The sequence below is a fragment of the Piliocolobus tephrosceles genome, chromosome 7 (assembly GCF_002776525.5).
Source record: "Piliocolobus tephrosceles isolate RC106 chromosome 7, ASM277652v3, whole genome shotgun sequence".
Classification (NCBI taxonomy): domain Eukaryota; kingdom Metazoa; phylum Chordata; class Mammalia; order Primates; family Cercopithecidae; genus Piliocolobus; species Piliocolobus tephrosceles.
This window is the reverse complement of record NC_045440.1, coordinates 81,232,406-81,238,800: the sequence shown is the minus strand read 5'-3', so window position 1 is coordinate 81,238,800 and position 6,395 is coordinate 81,232,406. Positions and strand designations below refer to the sequence as shown.

The 6,395-nt window shown below is 41.8% G+C and overlaps 1 non-coding gene across 1 annotated transcript; it reads left to right on the top strand.

The window, feature by feature from the left end:
• Positions 1-1,611: 1,611 nt before the first annotated feature.
• Positions 1,612-1,742, top strand: LOC111553193. Its single transcript, XR_002734845.1, has one exon. It is a non-coding gene; the product is annotated as a small nucleolar RNA SNORA20 (small nucleolar RNA).
• Positions 1,743-6,395: the final 4,653 nt, after the last annotated feature.

Here is a 6,395-nt window from a genome sequence, read left to right as displayed (position 1 = left end):
GATGAAACGCCGTCTCTACTAATAATACAAAAATTAGTTGGGCATGGTGGTGCAACACTTGTAATCCCAGCTACTCGGGGGGACTGAGGCATGAGAATCGCTTGCACCCAGGAGGTGGAGGTTGTGGTGAGCCAAGATTGCACTCCAGCCTGGGCAACAAGAACGAAACTCTGTCTCAAAAAAAAAAAAAAAAAAATTAGCTGGGCATGGTAGTATGTGCTTGTAGTCCCAGCTACTTAGACAGCTGAGGCAGAAGACTCGCTTAAACCCAAGAGGCGGAGGTTGCAGTGAACCAAGACTATACCACTGCACTCCAGCCTGAGTGACGGAATGAGACTCTGTCTCAAAAAAATAAAAGAATAACTTATCTATGTATCTATGTTCAAGTTGGTTAGGTTAAGCTAATATATTCCAGGCAGAAGTCCAAGATGGAAGAAGAGTGGCTTCTTATTGGAAAGAACTGAGAGGACAATTTCTGGAACAGAAAGAATGGGATATGGAATGAGATATGTTGAACCTCAACAACTAGGCAGAGGGAGGATCACAAAGCATCTCATCAGTCTTAGGGATTTGGGCTTTTATCCTAGAGGCAACAAGAAACCTTTCAAGAGTATAAGGAGAGATTGGGGATGGTGGCTCACTCCTGTAATCCCAGCACTTCCGGAGGCCAAGACAAGTGGACCACTGAGGTCAGGAGTTCTAGACTAGCCTGGCCAACATGGTAAAACCCCATCTCTACCAAAAATACAAAAATTGGCTGGGTGTGGTGGTGAGCAACTGTAATCCCAGATACTTGGGAGGCTGAGGCATGAGAATCACTTGAACCCAGGAGGTAGAGGTTGCAGTGAGCCGAGATCACGCCACTGCACTCCAGCCTGGGCCACAAGAGCAAAACTCCATCTCAAAAAAAAAAAAGAGTGTAAGGAGAGAATCAACGCAATCAAATGTGCTTTAATGGGAGGGTAAGAGGTTTTCACAGCAGTCTGCTTGATGGTAACTTGCACTTGGTGTGGTGACGATGATACGGGGAGGCAAATGGGTTGAAGATGTATTTAGAAGATAGAATAGAAAAGACTTGGTGATTAATTAATGGGGAGGGGGCACCATAAGGAAAAGGAAGTCATCAAGTAGTCAAGGAAAGGTCAACAATGACTCCCAGGTTTCTGGCTGGAGCAGCTGAGGGGGTGGTGGTGCCCTTTACTACAATGCAGGACAGGCTGGGCGCGGTGGCTCACGCCTGTAATCCCAGCACTTTGGGAGGCCAAGACGGGCAGATCACATGAGGTCAGGAGTTCGAGGCCAGCCTGGCCAACATGGTGAAACCTCGGCTCTACTAAAATTACAAAAATTAGCCTGGCCTGGTGGCGGGCACCTGTAATCCCAGCTACTCGGGAGTCTGAGGCAGGAGAATCACTTGAGCCCGGGAGGCAGAGGTTGCAGTGAGCCGAGATTGCGCCACTGCACTCCGGCCTGGGCAACAGAGTAAGACTCCGTCTCAAAAAATAAATAAATAAAACAAAATAAAGTGGAGGACACTGAAGAAAACAAGAATTTGGGGATAGGAAGTCACTGAAGAAAGTAAGAATTTCCATTTTAGAAAATATCGAGCTTCTTCTCATTTATTTGCTGCTATAGCCTCATAATGATACAAGCAGTTACATGCATGGGATAAAATAATATTGGGACATTGTAAATTGAAATGAAGTAACCCTTTTCATCTTTTCTGCATGGACAAGACATTGTTTTTGGTTAAAAAAAAAAGAAAAGAAACAAAAAGAAAATTCTGAGCTTTGCATGCCTATTATGACACATGATGTGGACGTGGACATGTCCAGTTGACCACTGGATAGACAGTGATGAAGTTCTAAGAAAAGTCTTTGCTGGAGTAATCAATTTAAGAATCACCAGCATGAAGATGATAATGGGAGTCTCAAGAGTAAATGGGATCACCTGACAAGAATTTGCAGAGTGACAAGAACAGAGGAACTCAGGATGCAGCCCTTAGGAATCCCAGCATGTAATAAACAGTACAGGAGGAGACTGAGGAGATAAACCACAGCAGACAGGTCACCAGGAGGACCCACCACAAAACCAGGGACAGAAGAGAGGTCATGAAGGGATGATTGGTTGTGTCAAACATTACTAAGACATTGAGATTTAAATCCGGATTGAAGTGTACATTAGATTTATTAGCATGGAAGTCTTTTTAAATCTTAATACGAATATAGTACTCAAATAACTAAGGCAAAGTTCTCTCAGGTAGCCTCTTGATCCCAGTCCACTTGTTTTGGGAACCAGGCTATGCTTGCTTCCTGGAGTGGAATTAAAAGTCAGTATGGGTGGCACTTTGGGAGGCCAAGGCAGGCAGATCACCTGAAGTTGGGAGTTCAAGACCAGCCTGACCAACATGGAGAAACCCTGTTTATACTAAAAATACAAAATTGGGTGAGTGTGGTGGTGCAAGCCTGTAATCCCAGCTACTTGGGAGCCTGAGGCAAGAGAATTGCTTGAACCTGGGAGGCGGAGGTTGCAGTGAGCCGAGATCATGCCATTACACTCCAACCTGGGCAACAATAGCGAACTCCATCTAAAAAAAAAAAAAAAAGTCAGTATGGGAGCTATGACCACAAGAAATCTGCCTACAGGAAAAAGGCATGTGAGGGGAAATGAAGCATGTGAACAATTTATATAGAGGCATTACAGGCAGATTTTATATATTATTTTCTTTTATTATACTTTTTTTATACTTTTTAAATTTTGAGGATTTGGAAACTCTTTTTGTCTTTTTTTTTGAGATAGCATCTTGCACTGTTGCCCAGGCTGTAGTGCGGTGGCACAATGACTGCTCACTGCAGCCTCAATCTTACAGGCACAACTGATCCTTCCACCACAGCCTCCCAAGTAGCTAGGACCACAGGCGTGCACCACCATGGCTGACTAATTTTTTTTTTTTTTTTGTAGAGATAACATCTCCCTATGTTGCCCAGGCTAGTCTCAAACTCCTGGGCTCAAATGATCCTCCCATCTCAGCCTCCCAAAGTGCTGAGATTACAGACATGAGCCACTGCACATAGGCAGAGTTTCTTTAAAAGTATATACAAATGTTTATGGATTATACTTTGGTGGGGGAAAACAATATTCTCAGGAAACAGAAATATGGAGGCTGAATTGGAAAGTGAAGGATGTAAAGGATGACAAAATACGACATTAGGAATAGAGTTCTTTGGACAGGACACATTTGGCCACAAGGGATAGAAAGAGTCAAGGCTGTGCTAGACGGGAACCTGTGACCAGGGGAAGTTGCGAAAGTGTTTAATGTTGATGCAAAAAGCTGGCAGAGAGGGCAAGACTGGAGTCACAGAGAGTGCAGAAGACACAGTGAGCACAAAGTTCAGAACCCAGAATGGAGACACGCCCCCTTCATCGGTCCAGGGTGAAGGGAAGGCAGTTCAGGTGTAGCAATTTGGGAACCGGAAGTTGACAGTGGCTCAGACAATCACTAGTTTATGAAGTTGAAGGCAAGATCCCTGGCAAGAATAAGAGGGCATAGCAGGTAGTCAAGGAATAAAGAGGCTGGAGAAGTGTTGCAATATGTTTCTTTTGTTTTTGTTTTTTTTTTTTGAGGCAGCTTCTCATTGTGTCACCCAGGCTAGAATGCAATGGCACAATCTCGACTCACTGCAACCTCTGCCTCCCAGGTTCAAGTCATCCTCCTACCTCAACCTCTTGAGTACCTGGGACTACAGGCACATGCCACCATGCCAGGCTAATTTTTGTATTTTTTTGTAGGGAGAGGGTCTCACTGTCCTACCCAGGCTGGTCTCGAACTCCTGGACTCAAGCTATCCACCCGACTCAGCCTCCCAAAGTGTTGGGATTATAGGCGTGAGCCACTGCACGCGGCCTGGAATATGTTTCAAAGAACTTTTTATTAATAAACATGGTTCAATTCTGAGGAGCTGTAGTTTTTACTATTAGTACACTTTGCAATTAAGTAACACATATTCAAGGGCCTTAACATGGTTTACGTTAGACACTAGAGATCAATTAAGAAATTATATCAGTATTAGGAGAGAATTAATGATTGTAATGAAATACATAAAACATTAATTACTGTTATGATAACTTTTGATTCATATATAATGAAGTTTTTAATACTTGAAATTATATTTTTTAAACTTCACATAAAACTGTCACAATTTTATGTTGGACCTATACTAAAAATGCTCTTTTTATCAAGAAAATTTAGGTGGGTTTTGCTCCCTGTCTTTTTGCAGTATTTGATTAACTTTTCTTCCATTTTCTGATCCACCTAATACAATAAACATTTTTGTATATCCATTCCTTAAACTATAGATATTTTCTACACCTTCTATCCTTCTGAATAAACTACTATTAAAACAATAGTACATTCTCCTCCCAACACAGTAATTTTCTCTTTGTTTAACAATAACAACTAATAATGTGCATTGTCTTCACTTTTTCAAAGTGCATTCACATACATGATTCTATTTATCACCATAACAACACTATAACTTATGTATTATGGTCATAATTTCATATGTAAAGAAACCAAGATTACTTCCTCAAAATCACCTGACTAGCAAAAAGCAAAGCTTGAAACCATAAAAAAGAACAAGATCATTTCCTTTGTAGGGACATGGATGGAGCTGAAGGCCGTTATCCTTAGCAAACTAACACAGGAACAGAGAACCAAATGCTGTATGTTCTCACTTATAAGTGGGAGCTAAATGATGAGAACACGTGGACACATAGAAGGGAACAACACACACGGGGGCCTTTTGGAGGGTGAAGTGGGAAAGGAGGGAGAGGCTCAGGAAACATAACTAATGGGTACTAGGTTTAACACCTGGGTGATGAAATAATCTGTGCAACAAACCCCCATGACACAAGTTTACCTATGCAACAAGCCTGCACTTGTACCCCTGACCTTAAAATAAAAGTTAAAAAATAAAAAAGCTATGATTTAAATCCAAATCTTCTGATTCTTCAACTCAAATGCATTTATTTCCACTATCCCAGTGTTTCCTAGATGGCCTATGAAGAAATATATTTTATTTAAATTGTTACAGATTTTAGTGTAACTTTACATAAATCATTTAAATAATATGGTGATCAGTTTAACTACAGTCATATATCCCATAATTATGGGGATATGTTCTGAGAAATGTGCCTTTAGGCAATTTTGCCATTGTGTGAGCATCATAGAATGTACTTACACAAACCTAGATAGTATAGGCTATTACACACATCGGCTGTATGGTATAGCCCAGGGGTCCCCAACCCCTGTACCGCGGACAGGTACTGGTCCATGGCCTGTTAGGAACTGGGCCACACAGCAGGGAGTGAGCAAGCGAGGCTTCATCTATCTTTGCGGCCTCTCCCCATTGCTTGCATTATCTCCTGAGCTCCAGCTCCTGTCAGATCAGCAGCAGCATTGGATTCTCATAGGTGTGCAAACCCTCTTGTGAACTGTGCATGCGAGGGATCTAGGTTGTGCACTCCTTACGAGCCTGATGATCTGAGGTGCAATAGTTTCATCCCAAAACCATCCCTTTACCCCACCCCATCTGTGGAAAAATTGTCTCCCGTGAAACTGGTCCCTGGTGCCAAAAATGTTAGGTCTGCTGGTATAGCCTATAGCTTCTAAACTACAAACCTATATAGCATGTTACTGTACTGACTGTAGGCAATTGTCACATGATGGTAAGTACTTGTGTATCTAAACTTATCTAAACATGAAAAAGGTACAATAAAAATACAGTATAGACTGGGCGCAGTGGCTCACACCTGTAATCTCAGCACTTTGGGAAGCTGAGGCAGGTGGATCACCTGAGGTTAGGAGTTCAAGACTGACCTGGCCAACATGGTCAGGTCATCTCTACTAAAAATACAAAAAATCAGCAGGGCCTGGTGGTGCACGCCTGTGATCCCAGCCACTCAGGAGGCTGAGGCAGAAGAACTGCTTGAACCCGGGAGGTGAAAGTTGCAGTGAGCCGAGATCGTGCCACTGCACTCCAGCCTGAGTGACAAAGCAAGATTCCATCTCAAAAAACAAAAACAAACAAAAAACACAGTATAAAAGATAAAAAACGGTAGACTTCTATAGGGCACTTACTATGAATGGAGCTTGAAGGACTGGAAGTTTCTCTGGGTGAGTCAGTGAGTGAATGGTGAGTGACTAGGACATTACTATACATTCTTGTGGACATTATAAACATTGTACATTCAGGCTACACTACATTTATAAAAATATATTTTCTTTCTTCAGTAAAAAGTTAAACTTAGCTTACTGAAACTTTTTACTTTATAAACTTTTTAATTTTTTAACTTTTTTATTCTTTTATAACAACACTTAGCTTCAAACACATTGTA